The sequence below is a fragment of the Abramis brama genome (genome assembly GCF_963993115.1).
Source record: "Abramis brama genome assembly, chromosome: 23".
NCBI lineage: Eukaryota > Metazoa > Chordata > Actinopteri > Cypriniformes > Leuciscidae > Abramis > Abramis brama.
The window spans coordinates 25,388,410-25,413,626 of record NC_139985.1 but is presented as its reverse complement, the minus strand read 5'-3'; the positions used below and the strand labels follow the sequence as shown (position 1 = coordinate 25,413,626).

The 25,217-nt window shown below is 37.5% G+C and overlaps 1 protein-coding gene across 2 annotated transcripts in view; it reads right to left on the bottom strand.

The window, feature by feature from the left end:
* fhit (fragile histidine triad diadenosine triphosphatase) overlaps positions 1-25,217 on the bottom strand; it is a 328,718-nt gene that overhangs the window by 277,177 nt on the left and 26,324 nt on the right. The window lies entirely within an intron of this gene.

Here is a 25,217-nt window from a genome sequence, read left to right as displayed (position 1 = left end):
CAACAGTCGAATGAATGAACGAACGAAAGAATACATACATATACATACATATTTTGTGTGTGTGTGTACATATATGTTTACATATATGTTATTTTGTGTGTTATTTATATTTTATAGTTAAAAAGTAAAAAAAAAAAAAAATCTGAATTACAATAATTCTTGAGGACTTATGCCTTGAGGTTCTGTTTTATGGGTTAGTTGCACCACAATATTTTTGATAATACACATTATATATATATATATATATATATATATATATATATATATATATATATATATATATATATATATATATATATATATATATATATATTGTTAAAAAAAAATCCTCTAAGGAATAATAAAATATACCAAACTACTCATGGTTTTCATTCTTTAAATGAAAAGAAAGAAAAAAAATCTGACCAGTTGTACGAATGTTGTATTAAATCATAGTGAATAAACTGTGAATAATAAAGCTAATTTCTTAATACAACAGACCACTGTTTCAGACAGATACATATGCGTCATTCTAAGGAAACAGCTTTTACACCAACTACATGAACCAGAATCCCTGCCAAAAGCTCTAAAGTGAAAACTACCATAAATAACACCAACTAGCATTGTTCTTGTTCTCTTCCTTGTTATGCTGGAACTTTTATGGCTGACATCAAACAACGTTTAGTGGATAGATAATACAGTATAACATCACAAGCATCAATACGTCCTGTGAAACATATGGTATATTGGAGTTCTGCTGACGCTTAAAGACAGAACGGATCTGAGCTTATGAAGTGGAGACAATTAACCGGCTCGCATCTGAACTACGTGACACCAGCACATATGCCTAATTGTCTCAAAAGTTACAATGCTGTTACAAAAAATAATAATAAATAAATAAATACATACATACATACATAAATTGCAAAGAAAAACACTAATCATATATATATATTTTTTTTATTTAGTACAGCAAACAAAGCATAGACATTTGCTAAATTGTATAATTAAGTCAAGTGCACAGCAACCAAAACATCGCAATTAGCCGTGTTCATGGGCAGAGCAAATGAGCTTGAAAACAACTTATCTGGACCAAATGACAAAACAATTAGCGTGGGTAGCAGATAACAGCTTATACGTAAAACATATTCAAAATATTTAAAAGAAGCCACTACAACTATCAGGACAAAAATATGAAATCCTTCCTGCATCGCTGCAGCTCATTTGTAAACGTTCGACACCACAGCAAACTACACAAGTAATGAAATGATTATAAAGGTGGAAACATTTCGTACAGCCAAGGCTAATTGTACATTTTCAAGGTAACGCAAGCCTAACAGTATCTCCAAAGTGTGATATTACATTTTATGCTCCGAGAGACAAAGGGAGGGTAAAAAAAAATTAAAAAATTCAGACATGTGTGATGTGTCTTTCTGAACATTCTGGTTCCTCACATCACATTAAGAGTGTGATTTATGTGATAATACAGGATGCCTTCCGGGAGAGAGTGAGAGCTCAAAATGACACCTGCCTGGACTGATTAGACCCTTCATCCACACACACACACACACACACACACTAGGCCCTTTAATGCAGCCAACCTATTTTCACCACAACGGCAGTAAAGGCCATAAATAATCCACTCCGCATCCACTGTCGGAAAGTATGAGCGCACAAACCAGAGGAAAGACATCTTCCGTAAGTCGGGCAATTTTTGAGACGCTTCACTCACTGTTTTATAGCATCTACACACATTTGCCCAGAATTTCAACTGTAGTCTCTGTCATTAGGCACTTATGAATGAGTTCAACCTGGGAGCTGGTTCAGCGCTTTCAGTGTTTCTCTTAAAGTAAAGTGCTTCATCTTCAAAAAAAAAACAAAAAAACAACAACACAAAGTATGGTGCTAAAGCTGGAAGAATAATCACCCTTTCTGAGTTGCTCACTGATGGATACAGGGATCTCTGATCCCATGATGCAATTGGATTTTGAGTAGCCAGACCTTCAAATTGATGGAAGAATGTCTGGACTCCAGCGCGGCTTTCATTGTGCCGAGGGCCATCCAAGAGGTCGTCTGACCGACATGTAAAGCAGCCGATCACACTTCGTTTGTGAAAATGTTGATGTCCAAAAACAGACCGGCTAACATAGATTATTCATTCAAGAGCATTGTGCAAGTGTTCTGCAACAATGGAGAACTTCACATACTTTTGAAAATCCAGTGAAGTTGATTCTGAGAAGCACAGTCACAGTTGTAAACACAACGACTTTCTTTTTCCATGAGGGGGTTTGGCGTCATGGCGTCTTTGGAGAACATTGGGGGCGCTGGAAGCAAAAAAAATTAAGGGGGGCGTTGAGGTGTTCTTAAGGGGCATTTGCTTGAAACTCATGACTACATGCAAAAAAAACGGTCTGCAACATTCTAACACTGTCTACACTGGCGCAGCCTTCGATACAACGAAGCGAACATTCCAAATGCTTTTGTCTTCTTGTCAGTAGGGCAAGCGTGCTGATCCAGTGCGTCAGAAATATAACGTAGCATTCGTTTACTGTCTGCGATTTGGCGTGTGTCCACTATATAGAATCACTGATTTAAATGGGCTCCATTTGCTTTTGGCGCGATGTGTAGTAGACAGTTTAACCTGCCAGTTTATACCAATGCGACTAGAATCGACAGTGTATCATTTTCCATAGCAATGCCACTTTATTTCAGTTTTTCTGTTAGCTTTCTGTTTGGCAGCTGCTGAACTTCCAGTTAAAACATGAACGCTTCTTGTTTGCGGATTTGGTGCAGTTAGTGATAATCTACGTTAAGTTTCAATGCCAAATTTCTAAAGTGTTTATTCAACACTCATATTTTCTATTCACATGTTGTTGTTTTGTTTTGCTCTTTGGGAAGCTAATGATAATGATATTCAAACTGTTCATTCAAATGTTGTGTGGCATTCAATGACCAAAAATAGTTATAGAAATAATAATATATACCAAAATATATAATAAATTAAAAATCTATAATATAGCCTACTGTAACGGTCACCAGCTGGAGTGCCCTTGAGAACCACCAGAGGGCAGTCCACACCCGACTATTATCACTCTCTCACAAACTACATTTCCCATAACTCACTGCCCGGACTCATCATCACTAATTGCATTCACCTGTGTCTCATCATCCTTGTTAGTTTCAGCCTATTTATTCCTTGTTCATTCATTCAATCATTGCAAAGTTTTGTTTAGTGTCACACTGCAACTCTGAGCGTTTTCTTGGTTTTCGGATTTCTTGCCTGTTCCTTGGATTACTCTCTTGCCTCTGACCCCTGCCTGTCTTGTTTTTGTTTTGTTTTGTTTTGTTTTGTTTGGACTGTCTACCTGTGTTTTGACCCATTGCCTGTTTATTGGATTACGTGTCTGGATTGCCCCTTAATAAAGCTGCAATTGGATCTCACCTTCGAGTCTCGGAGCAGTTTTGTGACAGAAAACTTCGCCAACACAGACCCAGCAGCCAAGTAAGACCCAGACCAATCATGAATCCAGCAGCACAGATCATGCGTCTCCGTCAGGGAGACCAGCCCATAGAGGAATACGTCATGGACTTTTTGGAGCTGGCTCGCTTGACCTGTATGGACGAGTTATGTCTGATGATCTTTTTTCGTGGAGGACTATCCGAGCCGCTTAGCTCCGTAATGCCACTTTATCACCCTAGCTGGACTCTAAAGCAGTATGTTGACTTGGCCCTGCAACTGAGTGGCTCAACTTTTTCTGTGGGTTTCACGTCTGCCGAGCCTGAGCTTCACGTCATGCCCACTCTAGTGTTGGCAACTCCTGTGCTAACACCGCTCACCAGCGCAGTCACACCATAGCCTCATCCCGCCATGGCCTCTGCAGAGCCTGAGTCTCTTCACGTCAGCCCTGCCGAGCCTGCGCTTCACGTCAGTCCTGCCGAGCCAGAGCTTCACGTCAGTCCTGCCGAGCCAGAGCTTCACGTCACGTCTGCCAATCCAGAGACTGTTCACGTCACGTCTGCCGATCCAGGGACTGTTCACATCACTTCTGCCGATCCAGGGACTGTTCACATCACTTCTGCCGATCCAGAGACCGTTCACGTCACGCCCGCCGAGCCAGTGTCTCCGGACAAAATGGCCGCCGCCGAACCAGTGTCTCAGGACAAGATGGCTGCCACCGAGCCAGTGTCTCAGGACAAGATGGCTGCCACCGAGCCAGTGTCTCAGGACAAGATGGTCTCCGCCAAGCCAATGTCTCATGACAAGATGGTCGCCGCGGAGCCAGTGTCTCAGGACAAGATGGCCGCTGCCACGTCGCCTGAGCCCTCAGCAGAGATGGCCGCTGACACGCCTGAACATGAGCCCTCAGCAGAGATGGCCGCCGACACGTCTGAACCTGAGCCCTCAGCAGAGATGGCCGCCGACACGCCTGAACCTGAGCCCTCAGCAGAGATGGCCGCCGACACACCTGAACCTGAGCCCTCAGCAGAGATGGTCGCCGACACGCCTGAACCTGAGCCCTCAGCAGAAATAGCCGCTGCCACGGTGTCTGTTCCTGTTCCTGAGCCTGTGTCTGTTCCTGTTCCTGAGCCGGTGTCTGTTCCGCCCTGTTCCTGAGCCGGCGTCTGTTCCTGTTCCTGAGCCGGCGTCTGTTCCTGTTCCTGAGCCGGCGTCTGTTCCTGTGCCTGAGCCGGCGTCTGTTCCTGTGCCTGAGCCGGCGTCTGTTCCTGTGCCTGAGCCGGCGTCTGTTCCTGTGCCTGAGCCGGCGTCTGTTCCTGTGCCATGGTCGCCTGAAGGGTCGTCTCCTCCCTGGCCTCCTGAAGGGTCGTCTCCTCCCTGGCCGCCTGAAGGGTCGTCTCCTCCCTGGCCGCCTGAAGGGTCGTCTCCTCCCTGGCCGCCTGAAGGGTCGTCTCCTCCCTGGCCGCCTGAAGGGTCGTCTCCTCCCTGGCCGCCTGAAGGGTCGTCTCCTCCCTGGCCTCCTGAAGGGTCGTCTCCTCCCTGGCCGCCTGAAGGGTCGTCTCCTCCCTGGTCGCCTGCACAGCCTGATCCGCCATGGTCGCCTGCACAGCCTGATCCGCCCTGGCCTCCCGTCTTGCCGCAGTCTCCAGGTCGTCTTCCGCTTCCGGGCCTGGCCCTCCATCCCGCCCCCGGGTCCGCCTCCGCTCCACCTCCCTCCTGGAAAATTTCAGAGCGTCTGGAAGCTGCTCCTTTGAGGGGGGGCTATGTAACGGTCACCAGCTGGAGTGCCCTTGAGAACCACCAGAGGGCAGTTCACACCCGACTATTATCACTCTCTCACAAACTACATTTCCCATAACTCACTGCCCGGACTCATCATCACTAATTGCATTCACCTGTGTCTCATCATCCTTGTTAGTTTCAGCCTATTTATTCCTTGTTCATTCATTCAATCATTGCGAAGTTTTGTTTAGTGTCACACTGCAACTCTGAGCGTTTTCTTGTTTCTTGGTTTTCGGATTTCTTGCCTGTTCCATTTTATTTGATTAAAAATGCAGTAATATTATGAAATGTTTTTACAATTAAAAACAGCTGTTTTCTTTTTGAAAATATAAAAAAAGTATTTATTTTCCTGTGATGGGCGGCCCCTTCGGACTTGTCTCTCAGCTGCCTGCTCATAGAGATCAATTTAGAAAGCTCGTTTTGAGGAATATTGGGTTGTAGTTCATTGTCTACGTTACTATGATTGTAAATAAGTGTCTTTTGTGTTTTAAAGGAACACTCCACCGTTTTTTGAAATAGGGCTTATTCACTTTCTTTCCTACATTTAGATAGGTGGGCAAATGCATTTTTGTCTCAGTGCATGCATTGTTTTAGTTTGACAGGGTCGGCGCTAGCTTAGCTTAGCATAATGAATGGAATCCTTTGTTGCCAGCTAGCATGTCCTGAGTAAAAGTGATATAATTTTTTTTTAAAACCCACCTAATTACTTCTTGTGGCCTGCGTATTCACAACAAGTACAAATAGTGATGCAGATTAACACTTGACTTATATATTAAGGACTATATTAGGGGGAAGCACAGGCGAAGCACTGCTACTTGGGCGTGATATCTCTGCGCCCAAGTAGGAGTGCTTCGCCTGTGCTTCCCCCTAATATAGTCCCAAGTCAATATCTGCCTAGGAAATCGCCTAGTGTTAATCTGCATCACTATTTGTACTTGTTGTGAATACGCAGGCCACAAGAAGTAATTAGGTGGGTTTTTAAAAAAAATTATATCACTTTTACTCAGGACATGCTAGCTGGCAACAAAGGATTCCATTCATTATGCTAAGCTAAGCTAGCGCCGACCCTGTCAAACTAAAACAATGCATGCACTGAGACAAAAATGCATTTGCCCACCTATCTAAATGTAGGAAAGAAGGTGAATAAGCCCTATTTCAAAAAACGGTGGAGTGTTCCTTTAACAACGTTTAGCTCACGGGTTATTGATCCGGGGAATTCAAATCTGTGACTATATTCAAACGCTATGAACCGCTCCATTGTTAACGTATGAACTGTCTGAAACACTGCCAGCGGGACATTAAACAGGAAGAGTTTGTCCGACCTCACAACAAGTTTTGCGAGGGAACGCAAATATCTTTGCGAGAGAGCGGAAACATTTTGCAAGGGAATGCAAAGTTTCTCGGGGGAACGCAATAGTTTTGTGAGAGAATGCAAAAGATTGTCCCTTTAGGGGCTCCATAATAATCGGCCCTGATCATCGGCTGTTTTTAAACAATCGGGTAATTTATTTTTGTACTTTTTTTTATTTGTTTGTTTTAATTTATACATTTATTAAATAATTCATTAATTCTTTCAGTTAGTCATTAATTCATATTAAAACCTTTTACACCACATATTTAGCCTATTTATATATTTTTTGCTACTTTAAAAATTGGCTTGTATGTAGAGATTATGTTGGTCCATGTCCCAAACAATAGCCATTCATTATCTCAATAATTATACATTTTAAAAGCTATGACGATCTAAATGATCAAAAACTATATCAATACTAAATGCGTGAAAATGATTTTATTCATTTTTATACAAATTGTCCAACATTACACAATGAGACAGCAGTGTCAGCGAAGAGCTTAATATACAATAAATAGACAAAAAGTAAAGAAAAATCTAGGTGAATATTAGTTAAGGAATATTTTTATTATATTAATAAAAATATTTTATTACATATTAATTAACTGTGGGAATTTAGGATTCATGAAATGTTAGTTATGAAATTAAACTTAAGAGAAAAGCAGGCATTTTATTCCAGAAACGTTCAAAGAATCAATGATGGAAGTAACTATCAGAAATATGACAACTGTGACACATGTGTCTATTGTTGGTCAAAACAAAATGTTGTCTTTTTTAAGCCTGTCAAAGTCTAATAAGTTACTTGAAGAAAGACTGCTCACTAATTAAGTGCTAAGAGGGTATATTCAGTGTCACTTATGGGAAATAAATAAAAGCCTTGGTATTGAATTCCTCATTAGAAGCTGTAGATTTAAAAAAAAAAAAAAAAAAAAATGGAGGGGACAGAGGGCCTTTTCTTAGCCGAGTCAGAAATGTAACTGGAAATGCACGACAGAGTGTCATTGAACACGGATTTATTCAGGAATGAATGTTTCTGTGTTCAGAGGTCCTAATTAAATGTTTTAACTGAATTTGTCCTTCATTCCAGTCAATTCATTTTCATTATGGTGGAAACACATTTTCTGTAGAGAATTTTCTTTAAGAAAATGCATTGGAAATGAATGTGGGTTTTTTTCTCTCATCCAAGGTATTCTCAGATACTGTAATGAATATACTCTGAGATAACTTGATCATGTATAATCAAATCTGTATTTTATCACCCAGTTCTTATAAAGCCTTTAGACACTCGCGGCTGTGAAAAAAAACACAATTTCATAGTTATGAATCCCTCCAAGTACATCCATTACAGATATCAAGCTACGACTTCCTCCCCATTATATTGACTGTGGTTCATTGGCCTGTTCCCTCTGAGCTTTTAATCCATTTCCTGAGTCAAGTTACTAAATACACACATTATCATCAGACAAAGGTTATTGATTAAAGCGGACGGACGTTCGTCATCCGAAATAGAAGGACACTCTCTTTACGCTCTGTATAATTACCTTTTCTCTCTAATTGAGGCAACAGATAGAAAATATGCCGAACAAAGCAGAGAATCAATATTAGAGCGGTTAAAACAAGTTTTAGCTCAATTTGGCGCCGGAAGAGGAAAAAGTAGGGATTAGCAGAATTGTGTTGGAAATATGAGAGGGGGAAGAGGATGAAGGCATGTGTTATGCTGCTATTCAGCAGATATCTCATAGTTTTAAAGAGCCCAGACAAAGCGGATTCACATAAAATCTTGGGAAAAACTGCTTTTTTATGGCATTCCAATCAGGTTTCTTTTCTCATCAAGGCTTTTTTTTTTGTTATTGTTTGTTTTTGAAAGATATTAATGCTTTTATTCAGCAAGGACGCATTAAATTGATCAAAAGTGCTAAAAAGGATTTTTTTTTTTTTTTTTTTTTAAATGATGCTGATTGTTTTTACTATATTTCAATCAAATAAATGCAGCCTTGGAAGAGGCTTTTGTCAAAAACATTTCAAAATCTTGCCAAATAAACTGAGCATTATGTAATCAGATTACTTCTCTGATGTAACAATAAATGCATTACAAGCTTGACATTAACTTTTTTGCTCAGCAGCCACTGTTGCTAGTGGTTTACCAAAGTTACTAGCCACTCAGCATTTTCACTGGCCACAGTTTTGACATTGATATCATGGGGAAAAACTGCCATTTAGATATTTTTAATATTATCTCATAATTTGGCAGCAGGTTTATTAGGCTGCTGTCACTTTAAGACCTGACGCACATATCCATTATACTGTTACACATGTGTTTTCTTTCTCAATTGTTTACGTTCACTTAAAACATAACTGACTGTGTTTACGTGAATACTCGCCAAGTCCGGCATTTTGACATTATATTGTGTGTGGATTTAACTGTTTAAGCTCAATAAGCAGTGAAAAATAACTCAATTTAGTACTGAGGCAGTTTTATGTGCGTGCACTTTGGGTGTGAGCACAAAATCTGTGGGAATAAGTAAAATGATGCACAATACACGCAATCCCACGCCGAAATTCAAGCCCTGTAACAGCAACACTATTCATCCGAAGCAAATTAAATGAGTGAGTGAGGAGAGGCGGGTTTGTGTGTAAGCGCAGCTGGTATCGTGCATCTACTCTGCGGAAAATGGGTATTTGAAGCGTTTCAGATATTTCAGTATCGATATAAAGAAAATCAATATTTTTGACAACACTACATTGCACTTAGTTTATTATTTCAGATGCCTTTATAAAAGACTACATTTGAGAATTGTATATATTATATATAAAATTCAACCCGTCCAAGTGTCTAGTAGGAGTGACTGTGTTCCACGTCAGTGCTGAAATACACACGCATTTGGCGTGTGTTAATGTCAAGCCCTGATTACAAGTAATGTACATTATGTAACCACATTACTTTTTTTTTATGTAACTGCAAATTACATTCTAATACACAAATGCATTTATTTACAGCCAAACAAGTTACTGCAGATGAAGTTTTTTCAAGAACAACAGTATTGCTGAAATATATATGATGCATGATGTCCAATAGTGGACAGATGATTAAACACAATTGCCTACCAGAGACTTTTTTTTCTTCTTCTTTTTTACCTGGAAGAGTCTCCTAGGATACAATGAATGGATTGATATTCCAGAGCAACTTGGCATTTCTGACTGGCCGTCGGGCATCTTGGTTTGGAGAAGAAAAATAAAATCCACTTGGGCTTGCCACTTGGTAGCAATGTATAGGATTATGCACTAGAGTCCACTGTAGAGGTTGATGTACAACTATGCCATAAAAACACATGCATACTCAATAAAATGCTTTTTGAATGGCTGTCCACTGCCGTGAAATCTGGCAACCACTACTGTTTATTTACCGTTAATTTCACACTTTTTTTTCTTTCTTTTTTTTACAGTATGAAGATCCAGAGTGATCGATGACACTGAAGTTGTGGCTTCAAGTATTTTAGTAAACAACAAATTCCAATAACTCCATACGTTTACCAAGTGCGACAAAATCCAGCCATAGTTCATGAAACGGGCTCAAAACACCACGCAATAAACATTGCTTTGCCCCTGAGCTGCTCAACAGTGCAATAGAGTGTGTGTGTGTGTGTGTTCTTACATGAGAAGAATCTCTTGCCCAATAGAGGACAGATGGCAAGCGGACACAAGCTTACCCCTCTCTCCTTTCCCTCCATCTGGATGCCTTTCCAGGTAGGGAGCAAAACACTGCCACAAAAGCAGACCCACATCAAAGAAAGAAACAATATGGCCGCTCATGAAAGGCGGGCAGTGATTTAACTTAAACCACAGTCAAGAGGGGATACTTGCTTCTGTTTCTCAGCCAAGACGGCTGTGCATCAGTGTTTTCAGTCGTACAGAGATGAGAATGAAAGAGAGAGGAAAAAGGACAAAGAGAAAGAGAAAAAATATTGCAAAATGCAACTGAGGCACGAGGGATGAAAAAAAAAGAGGAAATGAGCTTGGAAAATATATCAGGAAAAAAGGAAAGGAGAAACAATACGCTCACGAGGATGAGTATTCGGTCTTAGAAGACACTTAAGGACAAGAGAGGAGGAAAATGACAGTATATTTCACCGTTTGATGTCTGGAACGAAGCACTTTTGATTATCATGAACAAAACTATTGCATAAACCCAGCATGAGATGATTCACCACTCTACCTTCACTCTTAAAGGGATAGTTTAGACAAAAATAAAAATTGTGTTATTATGTACACATTATCATGCATGGCCCCATTGAACACCAGTGACTTTTTTAATTGGAAAAAAACAGCTGGATCATTCTTCAAATATCTTCTTTTGTGTTCCACATGTTTGTAATAATAAAAAATAATAAAAATTGTAACGGCATGAGGGTGAGTAAATTATGTTTTGTGGTGAACTTCTCCTTTAAAATCCAGTTTTTCTACCTGAAGTATGACATTCACAATCAACCAGGTTGGGGAGAGATAATAGAGGGGCAAATTTTACAGGCCGTTTGAGAATTGGAGAGGAAATGTAGTGAGACCAAAATCTAATTTAAATCATGTCACAAAAGACGGGTGATGAGACTTCACATTATCTCTCTAACGTAGCATTAATGACGTGTCACAATATAAGCAATAATGTGAGATTTACAGACTGCAGGCAGATGAGGAGGATGTCAAAACTAAGCATTCAAATATGCATGGATGTGTTACCTGTCATTTAGCAGATGCGTTTTCAGTGCAGCGCACTAATTGCAGAGACTGTCTGATTTAAGCAACCTGGGATTATGGGTTATGCTTGAAGGAAATGGTAAATATTGGCAATATTTAATGTGATAATGTGGTATGACACTCTTATCAGCATCAGAAAGCATGATCACATTAGTAAAAGATCTACAAATGTACCCTTTTTAAAAAATCAATTTTCAACTGGTTTCACTTTTAAGACTAAGATTTTACACTCCAAAATTTCAAAAATCTGTATAACAGAAGCAGATGTTTTATAAATATATGTATATGACTTATACATATAAGTGCAGTAACTGTCAAAAGTTTGGAAACACTACATTTTTATGTTTTTGAAAAGTTTCTATGCTTACCAAGGCTGCATTTATTTCTTCAAAAATACAGTAAAAACAGTAATCTTGGATCTTATTGCTTTAGTAGTTTTTCAGAAAATATCACTGTAAAAATTCCAATTAATGAAATGTTGGAAAAGCAAAAATATCTAAGTTGAACTAATGTTCTTGCTTGGGCTTAGTTAAAAATATATATTATAATATTATATAAAAAACAGAACATATTTGTGGTTTGTGCTTAGGGGTGGGAGATATTGACAAAAATGAATATCTCGATATTTTTTTCCAATATCTCGATATCGATATTCAGACGATATTTTTGCCATCCTTCAAAGAAATGTGTGCAAACTGGCAAAGAAGGTCCAGTTGGTCTTTTGACTTGCTGCATTTGACCTATTATTAGGCTATAGAAAAAAACAATAAAGGAGCTAACTAAACAGAATCTGAGGTAGCTCCTACTTTTTCCACTTACAAAAAAAATAAATAAAAAAACGGAACTAGGCACCTCTTGCAACAGTGATTATTAAGTCAAACAACAATATTGTTGATGATAAATTAAAACATTTTATTTTCAAAACGCTATAAATCCATCCATATTTTCCCCAAAATGCTATAAATCCATCCATTTTTTTGCAAAAATTGATGGTTTGTCTTTTAAAAAAAGTATTTTGCCTTTTATTTTTCGTGTTTGCATTTATGAGGAAAAAACAATATTACGTGACAGTTCTCCATTGTGGACGCGAGTGCTCTGAAAGTGGCACTAAAAGACTTTCAAACTTTCACAGAGACCTCAAAACAGAAAGCACAAAGCCTTTCTTTAAAACGAATTTCATTTTGTATTAATTGTATCTTAATTTTAATAAATTTTTCATTAACCAATTTCCTGGATTTAATACGTAAAAAGTAAATATCGGCTAGCAATCACAACATGCTTGAACTGGAGATTATATCATCATGAACCGGACCGTAGCCTACTCGCCTCACAGGCCTAAAAAATGTGAAATATATTTACAGAAAGCTGGTTCTAAGCAAAACCATCCAAAACAAAATAAAATTATGTAGCCTAATAAATGTGCATTTCTCCGGTGCGTTCACTAGCTAGCCTACTGCGAAGATCGCGAGTCAATAGCCTATCGTCAACTTCATCTTTGCAGCGAAACAGAAATTAATAAACAATTAAAATGTCTTATTGCAATATTTTACATATTCATAATCATTACTTTTGCTGGTTCTTTGAGGCAGATTTTTAGGTTTATGGCGTTTTGGAAAAGAGCTCTTCACGTACAAACACCGTTTCACCACAGCGGCCCTTCAGCACATAAGAAAAAAAAAAAAAAGAAAAAGCACGGACTTACTAATTACGAAACTTTGATGTGGTTGAACAGGTGAAACAGTCACAAATTCCTCTGCAACTCAAACCTTCTCAGTACGAGTTATGAAGGAAGAGAACAGCATTACAGTTTTCAGCGCGTCCTCCTCTCATTGCTGTGTTGTGACTGAAAAAGTGCGTGCAAGAGCACATGCGCAAAACAGGTTTGTAAAATGTCCTTTTGTAAAATGACATATGATAAAATAAAAATAATTCATATATCATTTTACAAAACGGTTTTGCGCATGTGCTTCTGCGCGCACTATTTCGAATTTACGTATGAATGTGCATTTTTGACAACACGGGACCATGGGCTGGTTGCTTCCGGGAATAGTACTGCCCTACAGTATTAAAAATCGCTACATTTAATTGTTTAGAAGGTTATAGTGTGCGTTATTTGTTTTCTCTTTAACTTCTTTCAGCTCTTTTCATGTTTGGGGGGTCGGATTGTACAAATTATGAAATATTCGATATCCCAATTTTGCATATCGTCCAGACAACAATTTGGATATTATCGTCTAAACGATATATCGCCCACCTCTATTTGTGCCGTTTAAATGGGAAGGTATAAGCATTTAATATTATATCAAAACAACAGCAAATCCTAAGATGTATTTTGGAAGTTTTGTTCATCATATCTCCTTATTATGAGGAGTGGATGGACCCTACAACACATACATTATATATATATATATATATATATATATATATATATATATATATATATATATATATATATATATATATATATATTTTTTTTTTTTTTTTTTTTTTTTTTTATCTTATTTTTTTGGTAAGATACAAATGAAACTGAACAGTGCTTTATGTTTTTCAGGTAAGTCTAACAATTTTCAGATACAGGAATTGAATAACCAAATGTAAAATAACACTGCATCTTCACTGTATAAATAATTCATATTTATTAAAGTTACAAAAGTGATTTTCTATTTGACTGATGTTGTTTGATTAACATTAATGACACAAATGGCAGCAGGTTTATTAGGCTGCTGTCACTTTAAGACCTATATCATACAGCCTCGGTGTAGGCAATACATCATTTGCAATGCTTTACACAACCGTTATAACACCTTTAAGTGTTATGCTTGAAGGCACAGTTGTGATAGCACCCTGTAGTATAGGAAATAGGCAATTTCCTGTTTTGGCCGGTTTTGGGATCAAAGCTGCAATCTTTGCCTTACCAGCTGAGATTTCCAAGCCGACATGCAACCACCACGCCAATGCCGGAGGTTTCGCCGCTCAATGTGCAATATTGTTAGAAAAAAACATCAGAAAAATTGGCTCCACTTTCATTTCTTTCGAAACGCAGAAGTCAAACCATCATTAAAAGGTTCAAAAGCCGAGATCACAGGGAATTATACAGGTAATATTCAATTATGGATTATGAGTAACGAGGGAGGATTTTAACATGACACCGGCGAGCATCAAAAATGCATGCACCACGCATGTAAGGAATACGAATGGTGTTTTTCTTCTTCCTTGAAGCGAAATACAAATGTATTTTTGAGCATGTGTGTTTTCAGTGATGTGCTCCCTTGCTCTCTGCCTCTCTGTGAAGGATGAACGTGTCTACAAGAAAAAGTACTTAATGTAAGACACTTTGAGATGTCTAAGTGTCTTTTCCTCTTCGAGGCATTGCACTCAGGAGGACTTCTTCAAACTGAGCCATGTCGGAACAGGCCCGTGTCTTCAACGCAACGATCATGACCATTACCCGCCGTGATCACTGTAACAGAAGCGTTTCGCCAGCCCGCGCCCCAGCGATAATGATCTGAGCAGAGGGCAGGAGGGACTGCTTAACTGATGGCAGCAATCTCCAAACCTGGAGAACAAGCGAAGCCTTTTACCGCCAAGAATAGGAGTATCAGACAGCTGTAGAAAGTGTGTCAACATACGAAGGCGTTTAGGCGTAGCACAGGGGCACCTTGACTTTTTTTTTTTTTCCAGCTTTTGTCCTGTTGAAACAATTATTTTAATATTTTTTCTTTCTTCCAGGGAGATTTACCCAACATATATTAAGAAGCTCAAGAGGTTCTTGACTATTTATAACAGCAGCGCAGCTTTTGATGAGAATGTGGGCACATATTCCCAACTCTCTACCAATACTACGAGACGAAAGCTTCAAATAGCATTAATGGCTTCTGTCCTGAATTATTTTACATATGTGGTATGCAAATGAGATGATCATAAGCAGTCTTTGGCCCCTCCCTAATTAACCACTCCGGAGGCTTCGAAACAAACAAGAATGCAGCTGTTTGATTTTACATTGGAAATGTGTTTGCATGTAATTCAGTGCACAATGCAAGTGCATGCTATTAGGGGCGCGATACAGTGAACATTAGTGTAAACCGCAGTTATTATAGTTAACAACCTAAAAATGAAACAAACAATTTAGTGAAAAAAATATTAAAAAAAAACATTAACTGAAATGTATAGGCTATATATATATATATATATATATATATATATATATATATATATATATATATATATATATATATATATATATATATATATATATATATATATATATATATATATATATATATATATATATATATATATATATATATATATTACTGTATGTATAATTTATAATTTCAGCTTGTTGCTAAGGCAACATTGTCATTTTAAATTTAGTTTAAGCTGATGCACTAAAAATGAAATAAAAATGAATAAAACAAAAACAATATAGACTTTAAGTGACAAAAACAACAAAATTACTAAAATTACATTCAGTTTGTGCATTAATGATGAAACTACTTTAAATTTGATCTGACATTCCTAAAACACATTTCCAAAAAATATTATTATTATTATCAGATAAATGAATAATTACATATTTTATAACTAGCTACCTGAATAACAAATTCGATTTAAAGAGATAATTGAAAACATGGCTTTCAGATTAACACCCGTCAACTACGGGTGAATTTCAGCAGTGACATGAACGCAGTCACTAGTACTACCCACTTTAGTGGGATGAATTTTATATAATATATGCATTTTCAAATTGTAGTCTTTTAAAAAGGCATCTGAAATAAACTAAAAGCAATGTAGTGTTGTCAATTCAGACTTTTATCTTTTATTGTGAGTTATATAAAGTCAGAATTACGTGTTAAAAAGTCAGCCTTTTTTTCCTCACAATTGGACTTTATAACTTGCATTTGTGAGTTTATCTCACAATTCTGATTTAAAAAGTAAATCAGTAAAAAGTAAAAATTGTTTTATTCCGTGGTGGAAACAAGCTTCCATATATCTGAAATGTTTCTAATGCTCATTTTCCACAGAACAGAAACATTCCCGCAGATTTTGTGTTCACACCCAAAGTGCACGCACTTAAAGCCGCCTCTCTAAATTGAGTTTTTTTCGCTACTCATAGTGATTAAACATTCAACTACACACAAAATAATGTCAAAATGCCAGTCTTGATGAGTATTCACGTAAACACAGTCAGTTATGTTTTAAGTGAATGTAAAGAAAACGCATGTGTAACAGTATAATGGATCAGTGTGTCAGGTCTTAAAGCGACAGCAGCCTAATAAACCTGCTGCCAAATTCTGAGATCATATTAAAAAATATCTACATGGCTGTTTTTCTCCATTGTATCGATGCCAAAAAATGCTGTCAAAATGCGAAAATGTGAATGTCAAGCCCATGTCGAGCAAAAAAGTGAATGTCAAGCCCTGCCTATGAATATTGATATGTGCAAGCTAAGAGTACTTACAGGAACAATAACATATTAATCTGATGGGCCCCAGTGCTCTCGTTGCTTCAAGGTTTTCCTTTCAAAACACACACACACACACACACAGTCTCCACCTGGAGTATGGACAGAAGAAGAAATGTTATAGAAATGTTTCTTCGATTAAAAAAAAAAAAAAAAAGTTTTTGAAAGCGAAAACAGACAAACAATGGCCAGTGATGCTTTCAGTTACATCGCTATCATAGTTAAAGCCTCTGTACGTGCTGACAAAAAAAAATTCATAGATCAAGAAGGCCATCTACCTGAGAGTAATTAGGGACACGCAGTTCATCTTCGCTCATAATTGTGTGAACTATTCACTGACAGTCGCGCTGTTATCTTCAGTATGGGTCGGAGAGCAATCACTCCTTGCCCATTAGCGATGTTTATTCCAAGCATGCGTTCCTGTCAGAAATACCAAATGGGTTTAAGTCTATATTTGACCTCATTTACCCTGTAGTTGAGCTGCTAAATTATTCCAAGGGGCAAAAAGTCTTTTACCAAGCCTGAAGAACGATTTGTCTGTAAGAAATTAAGGTGCGCTATCGACTACATCCGCAACTGTAGGTAAAATACATAACCCACAGTTTAACTTTATTGTTAAAAACGAGAGAGGAAAATGGAAAATAATCTCCTTGCACGAAAGAGTGAAATTTTAATATCCTATCTAGCGCTATCCACCAGTTTGACATAATGACTCCTCTTTCTATGAACCGGCCTACGTTTTTTAAGAATCAGGGATGAATAATGAAAGATAAAAGAAGTGTAGATCTTTCTTAAATAATCACAAGTGGGAGTTAAATTACTTTTCACAAAACTGTCAAGGTTTTAAAACGTAATGCTTGGCCCATGAAAAGAGAAAAATGCCTTTAAAATCAGCCAGAACTTTCCCATTAGATGGGAAATTAAAGAAGGAAATCGGCCAACAAAGAGAGAACAATAAAAGGAAAAGTATGTGGCATTATGTAAAATTGTCTGCTAAATAGCCCAGGGCTCTTTTAATCCTTTTTGTGCAGGAAGCTTTTTCGCTTCATGGAGCTGAAATGGAGTCGATATTGTGTTGTGGAGTCGACTCCTGATGTCTTCTTGTATTTGTGAATTGACCTGATTGAGGCTGCTGCACATTTGAATTGCAGGTTGAAGGACAATCTAAAGCTCTATTTACACCTAGTATTAACTTCCGTCTTCAGTGATACAATCACATGGTCGACTGAGACACATCACCATTTACACTTGGTATTTGGGTGAATCTCACGTCTCAAGAAAGAATGTGTCATGGATATTTTCATGACTTCTAAACCATTATGTCACAAAGCAAAAATCTTAAAGATGCCATGAAACCAAATTCGCTGCTATATTGTGACATTTTCAGACGCATTTTAGTGTGAAACTTGATTTTATGCATCAGTTGTTGATTGGATTGTGAAAAGTGAGTGTTGAATATCTGAATTTGACTGCAGCATGGACCAATTAATACATGCAGAAATGGCAAAGAAAAAAGTGAAATTTTGGTAACACTATTTCGATGGTCCACTTTAGACATTCCACTTACTATAAGAAACTTTGCAACTACATATTAACCAACTTTCATTAGAGTATTAGTGTACTGTCTGCTTAATATCTGCTAACACTTTATTTTGATGCTCCCAACAGACATTCTACTGACTATAAGTAACTTTGCAAGTACATGTCAACTTATTCTACTAACCCCAACCCTAACAGTTTACTAATACTCTAAATGACAGTTAGCCAGGGTGGGAATTATACCGCGGCCACGCGGCCATGGCCGCCGTTGCCCTACACTTTGGCCTTCATGCCCCGTGAAAAAAAAATCATCGTACGGCCACAGTGGCCTGTGTGCCCTGGCCCTGTCCAAGTTCCATGTATACAGCGCCAGTGCGGCATAGTGCGCTTGCTTTGAATTACAGTGAGCAGGGATCTGATTGTTTCACACGGACCGTTGGTCAATGTTCAGGAAGCACACTATAGCGCGTGATACATTTTGAATTTAGTTGGCGCGATGGCGGAGAGTAAAGATGTCCATAAACGGCAGAGAATGTCTAAAGTTTGGGATTGTTTCCTTTCAGCGTCGCTGAAACAAGGTAACGATTCTGTCCCTCGCATTTTTTTTTTAACCCAGCACCAATATTTCCGCCCGTGCCGAAGCCTACATTGATGTTCGCTGATTTTAATCCCATACTGTATTTGTAGTGATGTCGTGATGCGGTTTGTTTGACTAGATATGATGTTTAGCTTTGATGTTTTTAAGTAGTAAACGAACGTATTCACGTTCAATTGCAAGAGAGTATAGCCTAAAAAAAGAACCCATTCTCACACTCACACACACCCTCGTCTCTCTCACGCGCCAGTCAGACCAATTGCAGCAATATCACATATGCTTAAACTTTTATGTAGCCACGCAACAATAATTTCAGCATGCATTCACTGTATACACCGGGACGTGATGGAGGAACAAATATTGTATTGCAGTCTTTGCGAGACCTTGTTTGTAGGCTATGTCACAAAAAACAACAAAAAATTAAACTCCCCAGCCTGCTTCTCCAAATCCACTCGTACTTTTGGGGAAGACATAATCGGCTATAGCAAAGTAATTGAGCATAGAACATTTTCAATTAACAAAAAAAATATAATACTACAAAACGTGCTAATATACTTCAACTAGCCTAAGTGAGAAACAAAATGCTGTTCTTTTTCTATTTAACAAAATGCATATTTGCAATAAAACATTCCCCTTTTCAAAGCTACACTTATTTTATTTTTTTATAAATTGTATACATTGTGTACCTGTTTGGCTTGATATTTTATATTCATTTCATTTATTTTTGTTCTCCGGTGGGTAATTTGCAGAAGGTGCAATCCTTTTTTTGTAATGTTGTATTAAGAAGACAAAACTAAGGCCAAATGGCCTTTACTATTTAAGTTTGTATTCATAGTTTTACATGTTATACATGTTTTACAATATAAAGTTGACTTAACTGTATTGTTATATAATTGTTGGCACTGGCACTTATAAACACTAAATGGGTAAAAATTACAATAAATAGGCTTAGTTTTGGAACCAAATGTTGGAGTTGTAATAAATACCTCTGTTTTTTTTTTTTTTTTTTTTTTTTTTTTGAGAAATAAAAGCCAAATGCTTGATCATTTTACAGCCACATAATTTTCGTTATGCATTATTTGTTTTGGTTGTTTAAAAACACACTCATTTTCTTTTATCCGATTATCCACCTTCTGGATGAAATGGTTCTCTCTCTCACACTCACATTCTCACATGATATAGAGGACTGAATGAATATTTTGAATGCTTTTAATGGCATTTGTGTTGTTTCTGAATGCTTTTATTGGCATTTATGTTGTTTCTATTGTTGTGTGAGGGTGTATACCTTCTGGATGTAATGGCGCTCTCTCTCTCTCTCATTAAAAAATGTTTTTTTTTATTAAAAAAGTCATAATCCATGTCTTATTCCAAATTAGGATGTTATAGTATCAATCTGAATGGGAAAACCATCGAATTGTACTCAATGGCCTTTGTGCCCTGTCATATGGCCTTGGTGCCCCTAAAAAAAAAGAAAAGGTGGAGGCCAAATGGCCTTGCCCCTAAAATTACATAATTCCCACCCTGCAGTTAGCTGACATGTAGTTGCAAAGTTACTTACAGTTACTAGAATTTCTAAATTGAACCATCGAAATAAAGTGTAACCGCATTATATTACAAATAAATGTTCATGGATTTTCCAGTTTTCCTGTAATTATGTCCAAATGTCTCCAATAAGACATAAATACATTGAGAGATATGATCTTCTTCAAGGAAGTACCTTGTCTGACACCCCATGAACCATATTGTAGGCTGCTGCCATCAAAGAACAGGCTAAGATATTGTCTATAGAAATGTTCATGACTTTTATAATGTTATTTATCTTTAAGAGAAGACCCTAATGTGGGTTGACAGATTGGTTCAGTTTGGATCTCGCTTGCATGTCTATGTTTTGTGTTCAGGTAAACGAAGATGAATGTTAAGGGGATAGTTCACCCAAAAATGAAAAGCTTACAGCTTTCTGTACATCCATATACAGCTACGCAACTACCACTTTGACACTTCAAAAAGTTCATAAAGAGGTTGTAAAACTAATCCATATGAATTGAGCTGTTTAGTCCGAAATTTTCTAAAGAGGGATGATCACTTCATAAGATGAACAGATTGAATTTAGACTTTTATTCACGTATGATAAACATTCATCAACGCACACATCAGTTGTAGTAAACTGAAGCTCAAGCATGAGAACCAATGAGGTTCATTCTCGTTTGTCATGCAGCACATTTGAGCTTCAGCAAGAGGTTTGTTCTCGGACGTCAAGCGGTTGAGCTTCTGTTTATGTTTGTTGATCAATGTTTATATGTGATTAAAAGCCTAAATTAAATCTGTTCATCATATATAATGCTAGTCTCTTCAGAATATTTGGACTAAACCAAATTCATATGGATTAGTTTAACAATATTTTTATGAACTTTTTGAAGCATCAAAGTGGTAGTTGCGTAGCTGTCAATGGAGGAACAGAAAGCTCTCAGATTTAATCAAAAAGATCTTCATTTGTGTTTTGAAGATGAATGAAAGTCTTATGGGTTTGCAACGACGTAAGAGTGAGTAATTCATGACAGAATTTTCCCTTTTGGGTGAACTATCCCTTTAATACTCTAACACCAACCCTAACATCCAAACCCTAAAGATTCCACAGGCCTGCACATTGATGTTGGAGGGAAAATTCTTAGTAAGTTCAAACCAATGATACATAACTAATTACACATAATGTTGGACATAAATTAAACGGTACATTTCTTATTGTCTGTCCTTTCTGTATGACATATCACATCAATCATGACCCTGCACAGTCACTATTGAGCATAACCCCATTCTACAGTCAGTTCTGGTCAAACAAACCACCCTGCTTCCTGTCGCCTCAAGATGTTTATAACCACACAGTGGCCATTTGCATTTGAGCATTTGGTTATCAGGCTGACTTTTATATATGTTTTAGTTTTTTGGGTCAAATCAAATTCAGATTCATGAAGCCTGCTTTTAGACAGTAGATTTGATTTGACACTTGATTTTGGCATATGGCATTTCAAAGTGGCCTACACAGTGCATTCAGCACTGTATAGTAGCACTGTATAGTATGTGTTCCCTTATTGAAACTTGAGTTGAACCTACTGACTAGTTGAGCTAAAGGAACACCATTTATGATCACAAAATATTTTCTATAATTAGCTACAGTATTTTTCAAAACTGAATTATCAGTGCATGCTAAAATGGACTGAAATAATGACCTTCAAAACAAAAAACAAAACACAGTTTTGACCTGACAAAGCAGATACTGAATCAACATCAATAAGTTCTCATTACTTGCAGAGATGTCTGTTTCAAAATGCAAACCAAAAATGGTTTGTGAAACTTAAATTGTGAAATTACTGATATTACTGACAACCTTAAATGCAAAGGAAATGCTAGATAAAAACCAAGTGCAAACAGCCCGCCTTGTTGCCAGATGCTATTTACACTAACTCCCCCCACCAATTGTCTGATTAAGCCACACAAAATTGACCCGAGTTTGAATCCGCTTATTTTCGAACACAGTTTTCAACTAAAAATGGGAAACATTTGGCTACGTTGTCGCCTGTCTGTGAAAAACATAAAAGAAAAACTTTTCTGTTTTTAATACATCATTGTTGTGTAAACGTGCCCTCATTCTTCTCCCTTTTCCCATTGCAAATCAGTGCGTAGAAATTTATGGATAACTGTTGATAAATGGATAAGTGGATAACTATTAATATTATTTAATGGACCTAAGATGAGTGAACTAACTATGAAAAGTTTTATTTTTATTAAATAACGTCAACAAAGATGAATAAATGCTGTAACAAATGAATGCTCAATGTTGGTTAATATAAGTTAAAGCATTAACTAACGTTAACTAAATGGAATCTTATTTAAAGTGTTACCAAAATATGTATATGTATGTATGTATGTATGTATGTATGTATGTATATATGTATATATGTATATATATATATATATATATATATATATATATATATATATATATATATATATATATATATGTATGTATGTATGCATGTATGTATGTATGTATGTATGTATGTATGTAAATGCCGGTACTTGGGTAGAAACCTATACATAGGAGCCTGATAAAAATGTTAAAATTAAACAAAAACGTTAGACGGACTTATGGCACGTTCACACCAAATGCGAATTTAATTATTTGCACGAGTAGATTACATACAAAGTCAATGCAAAGATGTGAATAGACGCGAATTTGCGCCGAGCGCCGCGAATGACGCGAATTGGGCAGCGCGTTTGCCGTGAACACTCGATATTCGCCTCAATCGCGTCTTCCGCAATTTCAACAGGAGCGGAAAATGCGCATGACACTTTTTTTGTTGTTGTTGATGATGTGCGTGAAGACACTCCTTTTCGCTCAGTGTTTTTATACGCGCGAGTGATGCAAAAAACACGATGCACACGATCACAAAGGATAACTAAAGGAGTCTTTAATAGTAAATTACACTAGGAACACGTAGGAGAATCGCAGGAAGTAACCACGCTAAAAATAAATAATACCGGACCCTGAAACAAAGGAAACTGAGGGCTTAAATACAAGGAGAGATCAACTGAACAGAAACAGGTGCGTAGAACTAATTAACAAGTAAGGAAACCAGAACAGGGAAAACAGAACCAAAACACAATGAAACTAAACATAGAAATACACTTTAAAATATTGTAATTATAATTGTTTATATATATTGTGATTAGTTTAAATTACGCCCAAACTCTCTAGAAATGGCTCAGGTCCCTCCTTCATTGTAAGACTAAGAGATAATTTTTTTCACCAGTTTTATTGTCTTCCAAGTGATTTTTTTTCGTCTAAACCTCCAGAGTCAGCAGGCTATTAATAGATGTACAACAGAACATCAAAACTTGATTTCAGATCACAAAGTTGACAGTGTTTGCTTGTCCTAACATGCCATATACTTCTTATTAATTTCATGGGTTTACACATTTCAGTCATTCAAAATTAGTCAGCGCATTTTGCATTCTCATGCACTAGTCTTGCTTTCTGTGAATGCGTTTCTATTTAACCCTGATTCTGCAGTCTCTAGAATTAAATGTAGTTACCAAGACCAAGGCCACTGTGAAAAGGAGCAAATTAAAGTAATTCATACAAACTGAAAAGCACAGGGGCGGTTCTTGTTGCCTGGGATACGTATTCCCACTGGGAGAAAATTAACTTGTCATAACTAAGAAAAGTATAAGCAGTGGGGTGGTCAGACTGGTAAAGCACTAGCAGTGGGAGTTTTTTATTTGTGGATTTGTTATGACATGCATTTACAGCTCTACTAAACACCTCATTTCAAATGTCACAAAGACAAGTTGAATAGAAAGAGAATGCAGAGTTTAATTAGTAAGCCTCCTCCTTCCCTGAACTATGAACATTATCGGATCCCACGTACGGCTCTCGACCCAGCAGTGCTTGCCACAGTAATCCACCCAGCACTATTGATATCCTTCGGCTAGATAGAATTAAGATCTAAGAATTTATTTAAAAATCTGGTCTGCTGACAGCTGACAGTCTACACTACACAATTTTCAATGAAATATATGTCAGCTTTGAATGCAGAAAAATCTGGACTAGCTCTGACTAGCAGCAACTAGTGTCAATTTGCCTTGCCTGGAAAACATGGCAAGAGTCGGAGCAAAAATTTGTGTAGTGTGCCAAGTGATCGCACCTCTGCTTTTCGTTTAGCAGGCAACAAAGCGGAAAAAATATACCGTTCAAAAGTTTGGGGTAAGAACTTTATTTTATTTCTTTTTTTGAAAGAAATGTATACTTTTAGGCTATGCTCACTCTGTCAGTTTTTGGAATTGACAAGCGCATTTACTTACAGGTGTGAGTTTCAAAATGTCCCGTTCCAACAGCAACTTACGGTAGCGTCTCAAAAAATGTCTATATGAACATGCAACGGGAGTCAAGTAACAGTCCCTAGTCACAAGACACTATTCTCTTACCACTGTAACCGTAGCAACAGAGACCAAAGTAATATCAAAGATGGTGATGTCCATTAAAGTAGCCACTCGTTTGTGCAGCGCATACCGGCACACTTTTATTAGCTATCCAGGGCTGCATTTCCTGAAGCCAACTATGGTCAAAAGTTCATTTGTTACCAACACAATTCAACGGAACTTGCGACCATACAGTAGTTATAATGATGATTTTGCAAAACGCACCCCAGTCCGATTCCGTTCACAAAGAACAAGTTTTCTGAGAATGCAGTTGTGAGTCCTGAAAATGTATGGGTAATTACATTAATTCGATCAAAAGCAAATA